We start from the raw sequence: 19502 nt of genomic DNA, 5'->3' as shown, positions 1-19502 counted from the left end.
TCTGTTGCTAACCCTTCCATGTCACTTAATTGTTGAAAAGTGTCTTTGAATTTGTGCTATTTTGTTGTCATTTTTTTATTTATTAAATGTGAATGCTCTACATACTAGACAAACAGATGTAACTTGTAGTAAATGACTTTATCTGCTCTGAATGAAAAACTGACTGTGATCTTGGAGTTTTGTAGTAAAGAGCAATTTAAAAACATCTGTTGTTGAAGAATCCAGTAATAATCCTACAGTTAAAGCCTGAGACACTCCTCACGAACAGAGACTGGTTTCAGCAGCTGGAGGAGGATTAGGGCGTGTCTTTGTCAACAGGTCGATTGTGAAAGTGAACCTGTCGCTGTAATGTTCTCCTTTCGATCTTTAATAACTCTCGTATCAACATTTTGTTAATATCAAATAATCATATAAATAATTTATTCAGAAAACTCCTGTGAACCACAGAAGTGCTCAGCTGAAGGTAAGTCAAGAACCAACCGAAAAACACATTTACCTGAACAAGTGTCTGTGTGACTTCAGCTGCGTTTTAACCCGGTTAGGCTGGTCTAGAAGTGATACTAAACCATACAAATACATTTTTAAAAAGGATAAATTTAAATAATACTACATATAGATACACGTTGTGCATTTGTGTCTTTCTCTGGACTAATTTAACCAGTCGATTGTAAGTGCAAGTATTCAGAGTAAACACATGCATGTTAACACACGAGCTGACTGTTTATTATAATGTTTTATTTTCCTTTGTGTCCTTTAGAGATGAAGTTCATTTGTTTGACTTTGCTGATTATTAGTGGAATTACAGATTCAAGATCAGGTAATTATTCACACCCATGAAAAAGCTGAAGTGTGTGTTCATGTTCATTCATTGTCCAGCTGAACTATATTTATAATTATAGTTTAGTTTATAGTTTATGTGATAATGACCAGGTCATGTACATTATGCCATTTATTACATGGCTACTTGGTTAGAATAAAGTTTACAAAAGAGTCATTTATTAATGTTTAATAAATCAGATGAAAAATGCACAAAAGCAGTGTTTTCAAGCAGTGTTTTCGGACACAGAGCTGTGTGGAGAAGGACAGTCACTGCTTTACATGTGAACGCTGTAGACCTTGAATGATGACAGTTCAGCTGACAGGAGGTTCACATTTAATTAGACCTGCTCTCTTTCTCTTGTAACAGAGCGGTATGAAGTCGTGGGACCTGCAGATCCTGTTCTTGCTGTCGCTGGTGAAGAAGTGATTCTGCCCTGTTCAGTCAAACCCAACATCAGTGTTGTGGACATGAGAGTGGAGTGGTTTAGATCTGATCTGAAAAGAACACAACTAGTGCATCTTTATGATGATCATGAAGATAAAAATACAGATCAGAGTCAGTCCTACAGAGGGAGAACAAAACTGATCCATCAAGAACTACAGAGCGGAGATGCATCACTCAAACTCTCATCAGTCCGAGTCTCTGATGAAGGACTTTATAAGTGTTTTATTGAGTCCAAATCCTGGTCTGATGATGCCACTGTTAATGTCAGTGTTGAAGGTGAGTAAACCAGTGAAAACTAAAGGCTGGAATACACTACATGACTACTAAAATCTAACAAACAGATTTTAAAACCATATACTTAATGAATTTGTAAATAATCACAAAGTAAAGCTGGCCATCACACACTAAACGACTGAGGATCACACACTACCAGACTTTCAAGTTGCTCCGATAACAAACTCATGCAGAAACATGCGTCTTGTTGCTAGGAGACGTGTGACAAATGAAAACATTATGTGTTCTAAAATCATCTCAAAATATCAAACATATTTGGATTGAATCAAAGTCTGACTTTAAAAAAAATCGTCCATCTGTGTCCATCATACACTACATGATTTTCTTGGAAATCTGTCAGCTCATATCTGCAGACTGGCTCTGACTTTCAACAACCGTCAACTTCTCCAGACTGTAAATTGGGGGAAAATCAGGGCAAATGTCGTGTAATGTATTCCAGCCTTAACATGCTCTAACTAACTTAAAAAAGCAGAATGCTCTTCTTGTTGATCTGTAGCTGTAGGACGTCCTCCAGTGATCACTGTAGATGGGTTTGATCATTCAGGAGGGCTTCATCTACAGTGTGAATCTGAAGGCTGGAACCCTGAACCTGATCTTGAGTGGCTGGACAGTGAAGGAGTTCAGTTTGAGTTCAGAAAACTACAGAGGGACACACAGAAACACAGATGGATTCAGTGTGAAACACAACCACTACTGTACATCACAGTGACAAGATTCACTGCAGAGTCAAACTGAGACATCACATGCGCGAGGCACTGATTATCAGCTCAAGTAAGGACTGACACTTTTGTTAATGTAATTTTGTCATCTTCTTCATTTTACTGTCTATGTACCACTCAGAAGTGAACATTATATATGTTTTAATAATTTTGTTAAAATATGTTTATTTTACACAATGTGCTTAGTTTATGGTTTTGTTTTGCAGGTAATATGTTTAGTTCTTGGAGGACATCAGTCATCATGATTTCAGTTTTTGTTGTGCTGAGTGTGATTGCTGGAATACTGATAGCTGTGTTTGCTCATAAAAACAACAGAGGTAACATGCTTGTTTTCTTGTTATTTATATAGGTTATGTAAATAAAGGCAGTATGGAGATCATTTTTAAGACAAGCCAAGTTTATTTATATAGCACATTTCATACACAATGGTAATTCAAAGCTTCACATAAAAAGGATTAAAATAATCATACAAATAATCACAACAATAAAAGCAAAGTATTAAAATGTTAAAATGATTTAAACATTTATTTTAATTAAAACATTTGAGAATAATAATAAAATGAGGATTATAAGGGTGGTTCCTTTGCAGTGGTTCAGACTGTACAATTGCAGAATGACTAAAGAAACATTAACAGCACAATGGTATAAAATTGTCTATTTTCTTGTCTATTACCCCCCCCCCCCCACACACACACTTATACCAATGACAGAAATAAGACCAGTTAGAACAGCTAAATATGTGGGAGAGCACTGATATTATGTGACTATATTGTTTTACAATAGGTAGCACTTTAATGTTAATGTTGAATTGAGACTAGTTAGCAGCAAGCACATACTTTATAATGGGAATGGTTTAATAACAGTATTTCATTATGGTTACACTTGAACTTGTTACAAAAAAAAAGGAATGATGGTAAAAAAACAAACAGTTAAATGTACCCAGCATGAATGTAAACTGTTATCTGAGAGAGAGAGAGAGAGAGAGAGAGAGAGAGAGATTTGATTTTTGAAAAAAAATTTATTAACAGTTTTAACAGTATCTTTTCACAATAAGCTGACCATATAATCCATTCAACACATTACACAGAGGATACTAAAACCTAATGAATTACAAACCGAAAAAAACAATCACCCTTCACAACTGCACACAAAGCACCATGACTGCTCACCATATCAATTCAAGAGGTTTGAAAGATCTCTCATAGTTTTCTATAAAACCGAAAATCAATCAAACTCTAGATTTTATCAAGCAAGTTTAAAAAACTTAACATTCACAGTCATCATCGCTACACTTTTGTTCCCGACTCTATATTTTTTCTGGGCTGATATAAATAGCCATTTTTGCTTGCCCTAAAATGAAATTCAACAGTTGACAGGTGAAACGTTTTTTTTTTTTCCTGAAAAAGTACTTAAAACCCAAAATGAAATTCTCAATACAAAATGTTTCATCAAACCTACAAAACAATTCTTTTAATGCCTCCACCAACAAAAGGTTCTAATCTAAAACAATGCATAAAAGCATGTAAACCCGGTCCACCTTTGAAGACAGAAAGGGCAAGCAGAATTAACTTCTGGATTCAGCATCGAAATAAAAGAATTGACAGCAATGGCACCATGGAGAATTCTCCATTGTATATCACCAACCCTTTTAGACAATTTAGATTAGATTAGATTCAACTTTATTGTCACTGCACATGTAAGGTACAAGGCAACGAAATGCAGTTAGCATCTAACCAGAAGTGCAATAAGCAGCCTACCAGCATACCCAAGTACAGAATATACAGGGTCTACAATATGTACAATAACTATACAGATAAGTATTATGGACAAAATTTTACAGATTTAACAAATACATCAGCATGCTATACAGATAGGTGTACTATGAACATATTATACAGATATTAAGCATATGTGAAGTTGTATGTAACTACCTAGGCAGAACTATGAACATATGAACAATTTAAAACTATTGCAATGGAAAGTAAAGTGTATAGAAAAATATTTAAGTGTGCAAATGGGTTATTCAGTGTTCCTGGATGAACAGACAGTAGTGCAAGTAATAGCAAGTTTGCTGTTTTTGCTTGTTGTAAATAAATAAATAATATAAATCAGTCCAGATGTAGTGATGAAGATGGGGGAGGGCGTCCTGTGTGTATGGTGTGGGGGGTGTCCAGAGGGCAGAGTTCATCAGCAAGGAGACAGCTGTAGGGAAAAAAGCTGTTCCTGGAATCTGTCTGGTCCTTGTCCTGAGGCTCCTGAAGCGCCTCCCTGGAGGGCAGGGGGAGGTTAAACAGTCCATGGTCAGGGGTGAGAGGAGGTCCTTAAGACCATGCTGCCTAGCTCTCTCCGCCAACGTACACAGCGTTTTCAATCTTTTCAATGGTGGCTTATATAATGATCCCCATTCAGGTTTTACATCATTTCTCAGTTTGAAAACAGAACGCCATGGTGTATCAGTTCTTTTCTCTAACACTGTCATTATAAAAACCAACAACACCACAGGCTCTATACAGTTTTTTTCCCTTCACTTGACAAGAAATCTAAAAGTAAAGATTCACCTGATTCCAGCAAAAACCCTATACCCTCTTCAAGATTGGGTTTAATAATCAAACATGGAAAAGGATCCTCAAATCGGGGAGTACAAACCCCTGTAAAAGTCTCTTAACAAAGGTTATTCCGCTCTTCTTCTTTCTCTCAACTGTAAACACAATGATTTGAGTTTAACAAAAAAACGAGTTAATAAACGAACAGATCTGATTCCTAAATGATTGGATACAACATCCACATTCTCAAAATGAGCCCCAAGTATCAGTGGTTCCTGCAAAAGCCAGTGGAGAGAAAATGAGTTCTCAGTCTTGTGAACATGAAAAAAAACTCCACACCTTGAAAAGATTTCGATAGAAAGCAGGCAGTTCCGATAAATCCAATTTGGTTGGAATCCATTAAAAAGAGGGATTTTATCCAGTCCGAAACCCCCCCAATAGTGTGCAAAATGGTGCAGCTCGCAGCACGCCAGCTGAAGTCTGTATAACCATCAAGTAGTCTTTTTAAAAACTGAAAGACAGCCATTCTACTTTGTAAGTGAATCAAACCATGCCCGCCTTCATCTTTGGGGAGGTATAAAACACTCTGTGGGACCCATTGTGCAGTTTGTCCCAAAAAAAAAAGTTAACAAGAGCAGCTTGAACTTGACAGCGTCCGCTAAAAACTGTGGTGAAGGGTCTACACAGGCCAATCTATGCCAAAGTGAAGATGCCACTAAGTTATTAACAATGAGAGTTCGCCCCCTATAAGACATATTCGGTAATAACCATTTCCACTTATCCAAGCGCCCCTTAACTTTTTCCCATCAGCCCCTCCCAATTTTTTTTTGTAACACACTGTCATCCCCTAGATAAACTCCTAAGTATTTGTATACCCCATTCCCCCAACACAAACCAGGCAGGAAGGCAAGGTTTACCATCAATCCATTGTCCCAACAAATAAAGCATCACTCTTTTTGTCCATCTTGCCAACTTTTTGCAGAAGACAACAGTCTAAATTCTTCAATTAAATTAAGTAAAATCTGCACATCCTCTTTGTGCTGGTTGATCATCACCACAATATCATCGGCATAGGCTGACAAACAAATCTTATTATTACAAACTAGCAAAAACAAACCACTTAATTGACCTCTTATCTGTTGAAGCAATGGCTCAATATCCAAGGAATACAACATTCCAGACAAGGAGCAACCTTGTCTGATACCCCTGAGAACCTGAAAAGGAGCACATAAGCCACCATTTATTTTTCAGCATACTCTCAACGTCACAATACAGTACCCCTAATCATATCTATATAAATTTTTGCTAAAACCACCAAAGCTGTTAAAGCATTCCACAAATATGAGGGCTACTACTCGGTCAAACGCCTTCTCCCTGATCCAAAGATATCAAGCCACAGTTCCAAATTTAACAATTTAGAGACGTAAAAAATATCCCGAATTAAAGAAATATTATCGAATATAGATCTACCAGGGACACAGTATGTTCTGGTCCGGGTGGGGGGGGGGTTGGAAACCTGACCCACCACTCCAGCCAATCTGTTACCCAATGCCTTAGAAAGTATTTTATAGTCGCTGCAGAGAAGCGAGACAGGGCGCCAGCTCTTAATATCTGTAAGGTCCCTTTTTTTTGGAAGAAGAGTGATCCACCACTCTTTGGCAACCTCACGGCAACCCGCCCTTTGACAAGCTGTCCTTCAGTACCTCCAGCAGATCTACACCCAAACTCCAACCAAAAAGCCTTATAGAAGTCAAACCGGGAGGACCATCCACAATCCTGGTGCCCCCTCCACAGACTCCATGCTTTGCAAGGCCTTATATACTCAGCTCTTCCAGGTCAGCCACTCCTTCAAGATCATGATTAACCCTCCTCTGACACCTTTGGTAGGCTGTCAAGGAAAATGTTGTCCACACAAACACTCTGACTGGAGCTCCACTCCTACACAGATTTTGATAAAACTGTACTCCCTTCCCCCGAATATCAGCAGGTACGATCCAACAATAGACACTGCATCTTCGGAGCGCAATCCATGAATAAACCGTTTCTGCCTGTTCTTTTTTTCCTTTTTTCCAGATTGGGAAAAAGTATTGGGATGGTGGTCATCCCATCTGGTCAAACGCTTTGAAAACGTGAACGCGACCAGAGAGCCCCCTGTACTTTATGCCCCCAGTAGCATCAGCTAACTGAGCTTTTCTTCTTTGAGCAGGATAAATAAATAATCAACACCTACATATAGATCGAAAAAAATTAAAAAAAACAATTATACTACTTACAACAATCACTACTTACAAACAATAGACAACAAGAATTACCCCACCCATCAGTAGTTACTGTTACACTTAGCTGACCAGCCTCCTAGATAGTTTAAAATGAGTTAATGCAGGTTTACTGAAAAATTTTACCAAAAGTTTACAGACCGGACAAATAGCCTGTTTGACAAAAAAATAACCAGTGAAGCATCGAAACGTGAGAATGATTCTTCTGATTTTACTACATTCGCTGTAAACAGAGATTGATAGGCCTAATGGATGGTGTATTTCTGGTATCAAGGTCGCGCTATTTAGGCTTGCGCTTCATGTAAGAGACTTTATGGAGAAATCAAAACAATGAGTAAAAGAGCTGAATGGTACACATAAATAAACTCACAGAAGAAACATACTGAGGTAAAAAATCTGAATGTTGAGTTTTTTTATTTATAACATGATATAGGCTAGTTAAATATCATGACAATGGAGCTAATTGCCAAATATTCTCACGATTGCAAATGTTACACTGTGCAATTTTACATAAAATAAACAAGTAGTTAAGCAGTCACATAATTAGGTTACTTACATTTAAGACACAATATTGACTGTTTTGTTCTGTTTCACCAACTAAAATAGTTCCAAACAAAGATCACAGCAGAAGTATTGTGCAATCTTCAAGCATCCACAGCAGTTTTGTTACTGAATGAATCAGCAAACGGTTGAATGAATGATTCAATGACTTACCGCCACTTGCTAGTGGAGTTTAAAATGTTAAAAAGTATGTACCCCACCCCCCCACACCCTCCCCCCAAACATTTCTTATTTGTATATTCAAAATTGCATTTTAAAACAACTATATCGCATACACATTTAGTTTATTGCCAGAGTTGTAACTGGGCAGTGTAAATTAATCTGTTTGCATTAAAGCCGTAGTGTAAATTGTCAATTTTAAGAATTGTGACATGAAATATGATGCATGACCTTTATATAAGGTTTAAAAAATGGACCTTTATAAGTAAGTAGCTTAACATCCTGAGGGTAATATCAAAAATATGCAGATAAATGTCAAAAGCTAATAGAACACAGATAAAATAATGCTTCAGAATAAATTGTTTACACCACCAGAAATCTCAGTCATGCGGTGTTTTTGTGGGGATATTTTGTATGGGATAATGTCTGCTGATATGAAAAGTTTGGTGTACTATCGTAATAGCATTTTTGACAGCAATATATATATATATATATATAATATATATATATATATATAGATATATATATATATAATATATATTTATTACATTATACATACATAAAATATTGTGTGATTTCCATCAGAGGTTTGGTCTTAAATTTCATATAAGGTGGTATTAAAAGTCTTAAATTTAACTTGTTCATATATGTAGATACCCTGAATACAAGACTGAATAAGACAATTCACCTCTGTTATGACTCCATTTAGAGGGAGATGAAATCTATTGCTGGTGAAGAAAATTAGCTCAAAAGGGAAATGTATATAAATAATTTGCAATTAATTAATAGCGATAATTACAATTATTTACCTCAGCTGCCAGTAACTGTAGCAGAATTAACATTAATCTGTTTATCCAGCGAACATTCAGTATAATTTCATATCAACTCAACTGTGGCCATAGAAAATAACTTTCTTAACAGTAACGCATTAGAGCATGTAGCTATTACGGATGTGACGAGATCCGACTGTCCTTGCGAGAACGTTGCGATATCCTCGCAAAACAATTTGCAATGTTTACATTAGAGCTACAAATGAATCCTTTAACTACATAAATACTTAAACTAGTCTAACATACACATGCATACAGTTGGCACAGAAAAAGGGGTTAAAGTTTAAGGAGTAAAGAGAAGAGAAATAAAGACATGAAGCTATGATACAATTTGATATTCAGAAGATCTACAGCCTGAAGGAAACATCAGTTTCTTAGTTCAAACACACCTTTGTAAAAACGTATATGCGTTAATCGACTTCAGAGGGTTAAAGATTGCGATCTCGATTCAAACACCAACGTAATCTTATTCCTGAATGACAACGATTCAGCTATGTCTATTACAACTGTTTCAGATCGCGAGTGTCAGTGGAGCGTGAGAAGCACGTTTTGACGCTGCCCAAAGTGCCCATGTTAATGAATCATTCATGCTGCTGCTGATCCAGAAAGAGCAACACAAACTGTCTTTTTTTTTAACTACAACATTATGTCTGTGTTACAGACATTTAAATAACAGAAGTACTGGGATAAATGTTTATAGTTTGGTTATAAACACTTATTCTCTACAATAGCGATCAAAATGAAAGTATCCTAACACTTGTAATGTAACACATACCCTCTTCCGCTAGCAGGTGGCGACAACTGCCCGTTTAATATAATATAATATTCATTAAAATAGAAGTTTAGTTTCATAAAGTACAAGTTGATTTCAAAATGCACCTACTTTTTTTGCATTTTGTGTTTTTCAGTTGAATAAGATACTATTTTCCCTATATATTTCATCATTAAGGATTTCTTTTAAAAAGTCAAAAAATCTTGTCTCGTCTTGTTCTTGTGAACCCAATGTCCTGTCTCGTCTCGTCTTGTGGGATAAGTATCTCATCACACCCCTAGTAGATATAGATCGGATCACTATATACAAGTGGTGACAGAGCCAGAAACTCATGTAATTTGTGCACAAAAGTTTTAACTAAACACTAGACAAACAAACATACCAATCACTCATTCATGGGGAGGTGGAAGTGGAGGACTGAAACCGTTAGAAAAACCAGAGAGTGCAGTTATGGAAAATGAGTCAGAGCCTTTTTATAACGGGGTCTACAGCTTATCCTAAACCTCTGTTTCGTTTAGTTAAATGTGCGATACTTGCATTGCCTTGACCTGGAATGAGCGTCAGGATGCAGTCTCGGATGAAAGTCTTGATGGTTTGGAGGTTTGGTGGTGTAGGAGTCGCGATCACATTCTTCTGGGGTTAAAGAGTGATGAACTCCAAAAAGATGTTATTCTGACTCTATGGTGTTCAGGAGAGTTTTCTCCCAGATGGAGATAAAGAAGAGCTAAGAGAGACATTAGCTGAGATCCAAAAATCATCGGTGAATGTAAAGACAAGGCTGAAGCCTGACGCAAACTTAAGGGTTGTAGAAGAGTTCTAGCTCACATCCTCATCTTCTCAGAATCTAACAGAACCACAGACTGAAAAGCGGGTCACTGATGTGAGGCCCTTATCTTCTATCGAGATCACACCTCTCAGGGGTCAAAGAGCCAATGGTGACATGCGCTCCTGGAGTGAAAGTTTACGACTCTTTGTCTCTTGCATGGTGTTTTGAATATGAAACTTGATTGGCTGTTCAAGAGAAGAATCTTCAAGATTCTTATAATACTAATGTGTTACATAGGTATCAACATATAATATACACTCTCATTTAGATCATGAAAATATGAGTTTATATTAACTAGTGATCTGTCATACGCATACATACAACATGTACAATACACAAAACCAATATATAAGAAGGTAGTAATCATACGCAATGATCTGAGGATATGCATGATAGAAAAAATGTTGCTGGATGGATTTTAATTGTTTTAAATATTATTTTTTTTTTTTTAACAGAAAGGCCACAGTGTGTTAAAGTCAACAATGTATTTTCTAAACCGTTGTTTTGTTTCACGGCTCTCCTCAAGGTTGTTGTTTGTCACTCTTGTTATATATCATATGCACAAGTGATTGTCATAGTTTATATGAGGACAGGCATATTATTAAATATGCAGATGACTCTGTGATAGTGAGTCTTCAACAGGAACAGGATCGAGGGCACGGTCCTGTAGTAGAAGACTATGTGACGTGCTGTAGTAAATTCCTCAGCATGCTGTTTGAGTAAATGGGTGCACTGCAGAGGCTGAGGACTGGCATCCCAAGACTAGACAGCAACTGAAAGAGTTAAATGCCGATGAGAGGTTCAGAGCTGTTTAATGAAACAATGCCAGAATGTTCCTCCAAGCTACAGACAGTGATGGAGAGACATGCACTGAACTATGCAAAGCCCTCACAATCTTTGATCCTGCCAAGGTATCCGGTTTAAAACCTGATGTTAAGAATTATGTTCAAGTTGTGCCTGCATTGAGCAACATCACTACATCTGGGCAGACAAGAGTGATGCAGGTGAGGTTAGTGCAGTGGAGTGGTGGGCTGCAGGGATGATCGAATCCCAACACTCGCCCCACTGCATTGTACCTGCATCTCCCCACTACTTCAGTGCATGTGGAGAGACTTTTTCTCACTATTCTACACTTCTAACTGAGCACAGACAATGGTTAGCAGAGGACAATGTTAAAAAGATGCTGAATGCCAAATTTTACACCAGAGATTCTCTCACATCCAACTACGCTCACATCCAGTAGTTTTTCTGATATAAATAATGCAAATAACTTTTTTTCTGATGCAAAAATACTACTGATTTTTAATACTAAATTACTACTAAATAAATTGTATTATTTACGGCATTTATTGAAGTGTGTCATTGAAAGTGAAAAAAATTAAAATAAAATATAGCTGCAAGCAGCAATTACCGGGGTTCAAGCACTTTAAGGCCTTTGAGGTGGTCTTGGCCAACCTTGATGTATGGCTGACAGTTAAACACATCCAAAATGTAGAATAGGCTCACAGACACACAAGACACATACACACACTGAAATTAAATGATTAAACTTTTATATTAATACTCTATAAGCATATTCACGTAGACACATACACACAAATACACACACACAGATACATGCACACACATTTTGATATTTGAAATAAGTGATACAAAACTTATTGCAAGTCTTTTCTTTTTAAGAGTTTAGATGTCATTTTCTGGTTTCACTCTAATCATAATCTGACAAAATTGTAAAAACTGATATTTCTGTATGAACAAAATTGTTAACATTGACTCAATGAGATTTAAAATGTTATAACAGTTATTTTATAATGTTTAAGCATGAATCCATCAAATCTTTTAACAGTACTGTTTAAGTTAGCTGAATGAGCCCATTAGTGGTCTTCCACTCCCATCTAGTGGTTATAAATTGCAATTTCTCATACCACACTGTGTTTTTAACCTTTTTAACTATTAGAATCTCTCTTAAATTTTGCATGATTGTTTAGAATGAAATTATTGATTATTTTACACAGTCTTGAGAATTTGTGGGCTTTCTGTTTGTATTAGTAGGCAATTGGGTACACTACGTAAAGAACATATTCGAAAATGACTGGTTTATAGTTGTCCAAATGCAAATGTTCAACATTTTTTTGATAATTATTGACCTAGAGAAGCTAGAGAATTCTACTGAAGTGGTTTTATTGATTTACAGCTTAAACCCTTAAACTAGTTCATTAAAGTAGCTTATTTAATTTATTTTATATAATATTTAATTAACAGTTTTATTGACAACATTGGTCCCAGAGGCAAAGTTGTTCAGAATGAGGATATCTATCATACGATATCAAGATCTAGTGTTTGTGTGAATATATGAGCATTTTCAACCAATTTGAGGCCATTTACCATATAAATCTTTTGTTTTTGAGACCTTTTCTTCTGTTATAGCGCCACCTATGGTCTGATCTCCATGAAACTTTGCATGCTTGTTCAGAGTAATCTGACACATGTTTTAAACCAAGTTTCATAAAGTTTTGAGTTTTTATTTAGGTTTTATAGGCTTTTGAGTATATTTGGCCACGCCCCTTTTCTAAATTAACCTGTTATAGCTAACCAAAGGACAAAATTCAATTTTGTTTTTGATAATTATTGATCTAGAGAGTCCAGAGAATTGTTCAGTAGTGGTTTGATCGAGATTAAGTGAAAAACCTAGGACTAGTTGGCAAAAGTAAGTTTTTAACTTATTTGTGAATATTTAATGAACGATTTGATTGACAGCATTAGGCCTAGAGGCAAAGTTGTTCGGAATGAGGAGTTCTATCATATGATGTTAAGATCTAGTGTTTGTGTGAATATATGAACATGTTCCACAATTTGAGGTCATTTTCTATAGAAATCTTGTGTTTTTTGATGCTCTTTTAACTGTTATAGCGCCACTTATTGTCCGATCTCCATGGATCTTTGCATGCTTGTTAAGAGTCATCTGCTACATGTTTTCACCAAGTTTCATAAAGTTTTGAGTTTTCATTTAGGTTTTATAGTCTTTTGAGTATATTTGGCCACGCCCCTTTTGAAAATGACCCAGTTATAGCTAACCAAAGGACAAAATTCAATTTTTTTTTGGATAATTATTGATCTAGAGAGTCCAGAGAATATTACTGCAGTGATTTGGTTCTGATTGGGCGAAAAACCTAGGACTAGTTCGCAAAAGCAGGTTTTTAACATATTTTTGAATAATTAATGAACGATTTGATTGACAGCAATAGTTCTTGAGGCAAAGTTGTGCATTATGAGGAGCTCTATCAAATGATATGCATATTGTGTGAATCTGTGTAACACCACGTGATTACTGAGCCAAAAAACTCATTAGCGCCAACTAGTGGCCAGTTTCTTTCAAAATTCTTACAGACCTTTAGGGCCATGAGTCAAACTTGCCCACTGAGTTTCATTCCGATCAACCTCCGTTAACCTTGTCAAATAGTTGCTTAAAATTTTTTGGCCAATAGCGGCCATGTTTTTTGAGATATGCAAATGTCCTCATAGACACTTGTGCCCCTTCAGACAAGGACACTGCATACCAATTTTAAAGTTGATCAGACGAATGGTTGCCTAGTTATAGCCATTTATGTGTTTTTTTCTATTTTATAGCGCCCCCAAGTGCCAGAGATGCGCAATTTTTTTTTATTTGACCAAAGATTGAGCTTATAAACATGTGTACCAAGTTTGGTGAAGATATCTCATTCCATTCAAGAGTTATAGCTAAAATAGCCAACGTTAGCATAGACGCTTTTTGGCGTACTGTTTCGCGAGAAAATTTAAATTTCTACTTTTTTTTGATAATTATTGATATTCAGTGTAGAGAGAATATTTCTGCAGTGCTTTGGTTTGGATCAGGTGAAAAACCTAGGACTAGTTCGCAAAAGTCGTTTCCAAACTTATCCTGTCCAGTCATCCTACTACTTGCCCACTGGATCCGATCCCCACTCACCTCCTTCAAGCGATTTCTTCTTCAGTCATACCTTCACTTACTCACATTATCAACTCCTCTCTTCAATCTGGAACATTTCCCTCAGCATTTAAGCAGGCTCGGTAAGCCCACTGCTGAAGAAACCATCTCTAAATCCAGCACTTCTAGAAAACTACAGACCGGTATCCCTTCTTCCATTCATTGCAAAGACACTCGAACGAGCTGTGTTCAACCAGCTCTCTATGTTTCTTGTACAGAACAACCTCCTGGACAGCAACCAATCTGGCTTCAAAAGTGGACACTCAACTGAGACTGCCCTGCTCTCGGTTACTGAAGCCCTCCGACTGGCAAGAGCAGCTTCAAAATCCTCAGTACTCATTTTGCTGGACCTGTCTGCTGCTTTTGACACCGTTAATCACCAGATTCTCCTGTCCACCCTCAGAAAGATGGGCATCTCTGGAACCGCACTCCAGTGGCTTAACTCCTACCTTTCTGATAGATCCTTCATGGTGTCTTGGAGGGGTGAAGTTTCTAAGTCACAACAACTTGCTACTGGGGTTCCTCAAGGCTCAGTACTTGGATCGCTTCTCTTCTCCATCTACATGACGTCATTAGGATCTGTCATTCAGAAGCATGGCTTTTCCTATCACTGCTACGCTGATGACACTTAACTCTACTTCTCATTCCAACCAGATGACCCGACGGTAGTTGTTCGCATTTCAGCCTGTCTGAGTGACATTTCTAGCTGGATGAATGACCATCACATTCAGCTCAACCTTACTAAGACTGAACTGCTGGTGGTTCCACCTAACCCATCGTTTCATCACAACTTCTCTATACAGCTGAGTTCGTCAACCATAACTCCTTCCAGGACAGCCAGAAACCTAGGAGTTGTGATGGATCATCAGTTAAGCTTCACAGACCATATTGCTACAACGACCCGGTCCTGCAGATTTGCCTTATACAAAATTAGGAAGATTAGACCCTTCCTGTCAGAGCAAGCCACCCAACTTCTTGTCCAAGCTCTTGTTCTCTCCAGACTGGACTATTGCAATGCTCTCCTGGCGGGCCTTCCTGCATGTACTATCAAGCTCTACAACTGATCCAGAATGCAGCAGCGAGGGTTGTCTTCAATGAACCAAAAACAGCTCATGTTACTCCTCTCCTCATCAGGTTACACTGGCTACCAGTAGCCGCTCGCATCAAATTCAAGGTACTGATGCTTGCCTCCAAAACGACCACTGGCACGGCGCCAACTTACCTAAACTCACTAGTTCAATCTTATGCACTCTCCAGAAGTTTGCGCTCTGCAAGTGAACGACGCCTTGTGGTGCCATCCCAAAGAGGTTTAAAATCACTCTCACTGACTTTTTCCTGGACTGCTCCCAGCTGGTGGAATGACCTCCCGATCTCAATTCGAACAGCTGAGTCTTTACTCATTTTCAAAAAACATCTAAAGACTCATCTTTTTCGCCTGCACTTAACCAACTAATACTAGTACTTACCTTTTTCTTTTTCTTGTCTATCATATTCAAAAAAAAAAAAAAAAAAAAAAACCTGCCTACGTGTTCTGTACTAGACTAACTGAAACTTGTCATAGCACTTGTATACCGTTGTTGTTCTCTCGTTGATCTGATTGTTTCTACTGTTCTCATTTGTAAGTCGCTTTGGATAAAAGCGTCTGCTAAATGATTAAATGTAAATGTAAATGTAAGTAGGTTTCAGATATAACACAATTTTGTGGAAAAACCGTGCATCGTAGAGCAAAAATTTTGGTCTACACTTTTGTTCGGACTGACCCAAGGATTACAACGATGTAAAGTTTTTGAGACTACGTCAAGCGGTTTACGAGTTAGGGCCAAAAATGTCTGAAATTTTTGTATTTCGCACTGTAGCGCCCCCGTTAGGCCGATTGGGGTGAGACTTTGATAGGTTCTCCCCAAATTGAGCTCTACGATCTGGCCAAGTTTCAAGTCTCTATAGGCCTTGCGGTTTGGTCTGCACGATCAGTTTTAGGGGAGAATAATAATAATAATAATAATAATAATAAAAATCCTAACAATTTCAATAGGGTTTCAGCACTTCGTGCTTGAACCCCTAAAAATGCTCTGCTCTGCATTTAACCCATCCAAGTGCACACACACAGCAGTGAGTAGTGAACAAACCGTGAACACACAACCGGAGCACACCAGTTGATTGTCACACCAGTATTTATTTATTTATAGTTGTTAAAAGTAGCTTATTTCTATTTATTACTTATGTGTGCATGCATATTTACTTATAGTTTAATGATATCAAAGTATTTCTATATTCTTTGATGATATGGAAATGTTTATTTGATGATTTGTGTACAATTTATAAAGTAATATTTCCTGCAACGTTTAGTGGATTTACTATAAGAGAGACCTAACTTTCTTTAACAAACCAGTTAATCCAATTTGATTTCTATTGTAAACCTTAAATAAAAGCTATGATGTGAATGTTTTTGAGTAATGTTTTCAGCTTCTATTCTCTCAAAACCATTTCACATAATTCCACAGATTTTTCCAAAAATGTGTAGAAATAGCCAAAAAAGTCCATACCTAAACCTAACAACTACCTTACTATTAATAAGCAGCAAATTAGATTGAGGCAAACGTTGCAGTTAATAGTTAGTTAGTTAGTTAGTTAGTTAGTTAGTTAGTTAGTTAAGTCTGTTTTCATCCACAAAATATTTAATTAATACACATTGTGTATTCATATACTTCTGTGTATATCTTAGGTTGAGTATTTTGTAGTTATTGTTCACAAATTATATTTGTATTTGTTGTCTGAATGCTGTTTTCTCTTGTCTTTATTCTGAATCTTCTTCAGATCACGATCGACTACAGAATGAGAAGAGCAGACTACAACATGGTGAATTTATCTTTATTACATTATTAATTCATTATTCATTTAAAGTCAGCCATAAAACACTGTTTTAACTGTGTGTATTCATTTAATTTTGTGTATATCTTGGATCTGGTAAATGGTCACCAGTTGTTTATATAATGTATATTTATTCAGATACTGTTATGGCTGATAGCAAAAACAATATATAGAGCTGGATCTAAGCACAAGCAGTATTGTTTAGTGAAAAAACACAAAAGAAACAGAGCACACTGACAAAAAACACAGCAAACTGAGCAACCAACTTAAAAATGATTTATTAGATTTATTAGAAGTTCATTTAAATGCTGATAGTGAACTAGTAGTCAAGTAGATTTCCACAAACGCTCAATTTTATGACAGATTTATTTATAATTCATCCAAGGAGTGGAGTTAAACAGAGGAGCTGCTCTGGATTTCATTGGAGCAACTTCATCCAAGACTGAAGAAAGTACCCATTAAAATGTTGTACTTAAATATCAACACTATTGTTTGAGATAATAATGGAGGAATTTTCAAAAGCAGCACAACATTTTTCTTCAGAAAGGTTACTTAGGATGCAAGACTTAAAGGGATACTCCACCCTACTATATATATATATACACAGAAGTAAACTGGTAAGACTGCAACAGAGCAAATTTTGAAAATATATGAAATAACATTTACTGAATTACATTGAATAGAATATCAATTAATTGCAAAATGTTTGTATTTAAAAGATAGTGTTTTGAATTATCACTATACATTCCTTATTTTGTTAGATTTTTTAAATTTTCAAATACTGAGTAACAAAAATGCTTTCTACATGTTCCCTTTTCTAACAAGATTTTAATGTTTGACTGTAATCATAATGATAAACCTGATACTTATCTAACCAAAAATATCTAAACCTTGACAAAAGGTAGTCTTTTAGAATGTCTAGATATATATCTAAATGCAAAACCTAAAAAAAATAAATAAATAAGAAATTATGTCTAAAAACAACAGGAATTCAAAAGCCTCTGTATTTATCTATACTGGGTGCTAATACAAGAGGTTACGCAACATTACACAAGTTTTTACTTTTTAATGACTCCAGATGGCCCAATTCTCACTTCACAAAATTATTTTAAATGCCTTCACTCTATTTTAATGTGAAATATTGCATTTATTAAAAAAAAATATTTAAAAAAATAGTAAAGAAATAAAAAATATATATTGATTCTAATGGAGAAAATAGCTCATTAAAATTGTATAAATATTGCATAGTATCATAAAATTCCCTCAAAATCATAAATAATAATTAAACATTTTTCACAACATTTGTAAATGTAAAAAAGAGCATTAGGTAATATGAACTGAAGTTTAATGACATTTGTTAGTATTTACAAGTACAGTAACAAATAAGCTTGTAATCAATTTCTGTTCAAATTATTTGTAGTTTTTTAAAAAGTGCATGATCATATGAATTTGAATTGAATTGAATGTTTAATGACTTTTGTAATCATTTTAATTTACATTAAATAATGATCTGTTAATCATTAGATAACTTTTAATAAGTTCATTAGTAAACATTAACAAGCACATTATCTCATATTTCTAGCTATATGAATATATATTAACTAATGATCTGTTAAGCATTATATAATGATTGTTAATGATTTATTAATGAAAGTTATTATAAAGTGTTACCCCATCTTGCCTGAATATATTTAATTATATTTATAGGTATATATTCAAAATAAAAGCTTTATAATTAATAAACTAAAATGGCTAATGTATGAATGGATTAAGGGTATAATAATTATATAAATCATATAAGATAATTATAATAATCAATCATTATAAAAGCCAGACAATTTTTTTTTCTCTTTAAAAATGTTTTACTATCTAGTGTTCTTTAATTTGGAGCAAGAGAAACTGGGGAGTGACTTTATTGCATCAGAGATGTGTCACTTTGCTCAAAGTTGATCGGTCAGTTTCAGTCTGAGATCTCTAAACCAGAACATATCCAGATCATAACCAGATCATAACCAGATCATAACCAGAACATAACCTGTTTCCCGGAGCAGGTTTAACATGGAGCATAAGTTACTGGTGATGATCACAGCTAAAAGCCAAACACTTTCATGGTCCCTAAAACCCAGAGTTATAACAAACTAAACTGAATTCACCTGTCAGCTAAACCAGTTTCATGATATACACAGGCCCCTGATGCACACTCCTGTGATGTTAACACACACTATAAACACATCTACATGAACAGTACTTGTTTGTCAGAGTAATAAACATGACAGAATCTTTTTCTGAATTTTCTTTAGAACGTGATCAACTGAAGACAATCATACCTCAAGGTGAATTTGTTGTATATGGCTTAATTAAAATATAAATTCATTACCTTTGAATTATTCTGCAAAACAATA

General features: G+C 35.8%; 1 pseudogene; it reads left to right on the top strand.

The window, feature by feature from the left end:
* The first annotated feature begins 224 nt into the window (after window positions 1-224).
* Window positions 225-7003, top strand: LOC122135616 (annotated as a pseudogene).
* The last annotated feature ends 12499 nt before the right edge of the window (window positions 7004-19502 follow it).

The sequence above is a fragment of the Cyprinus carpio genome, chromosome A3, assembly GCF_018340385.1.
Source record: "Cyprinus carpio isolate SPL01 chromosome A3, ASM1834038v1, whole genome shotgun sequence".
In the NCBI taxonomy this organism is placed as follows: Eukaryota; Metazoa; Chordata; class Actinopteri; order Cypriniformes; family Cyprinidae; genus Cyprinus; species Cyprinus carpio.
Note: the sequence above shows the minus strand (reverse complement) of the source record. Positions and strands in the feature narration are given on the sequence as shown.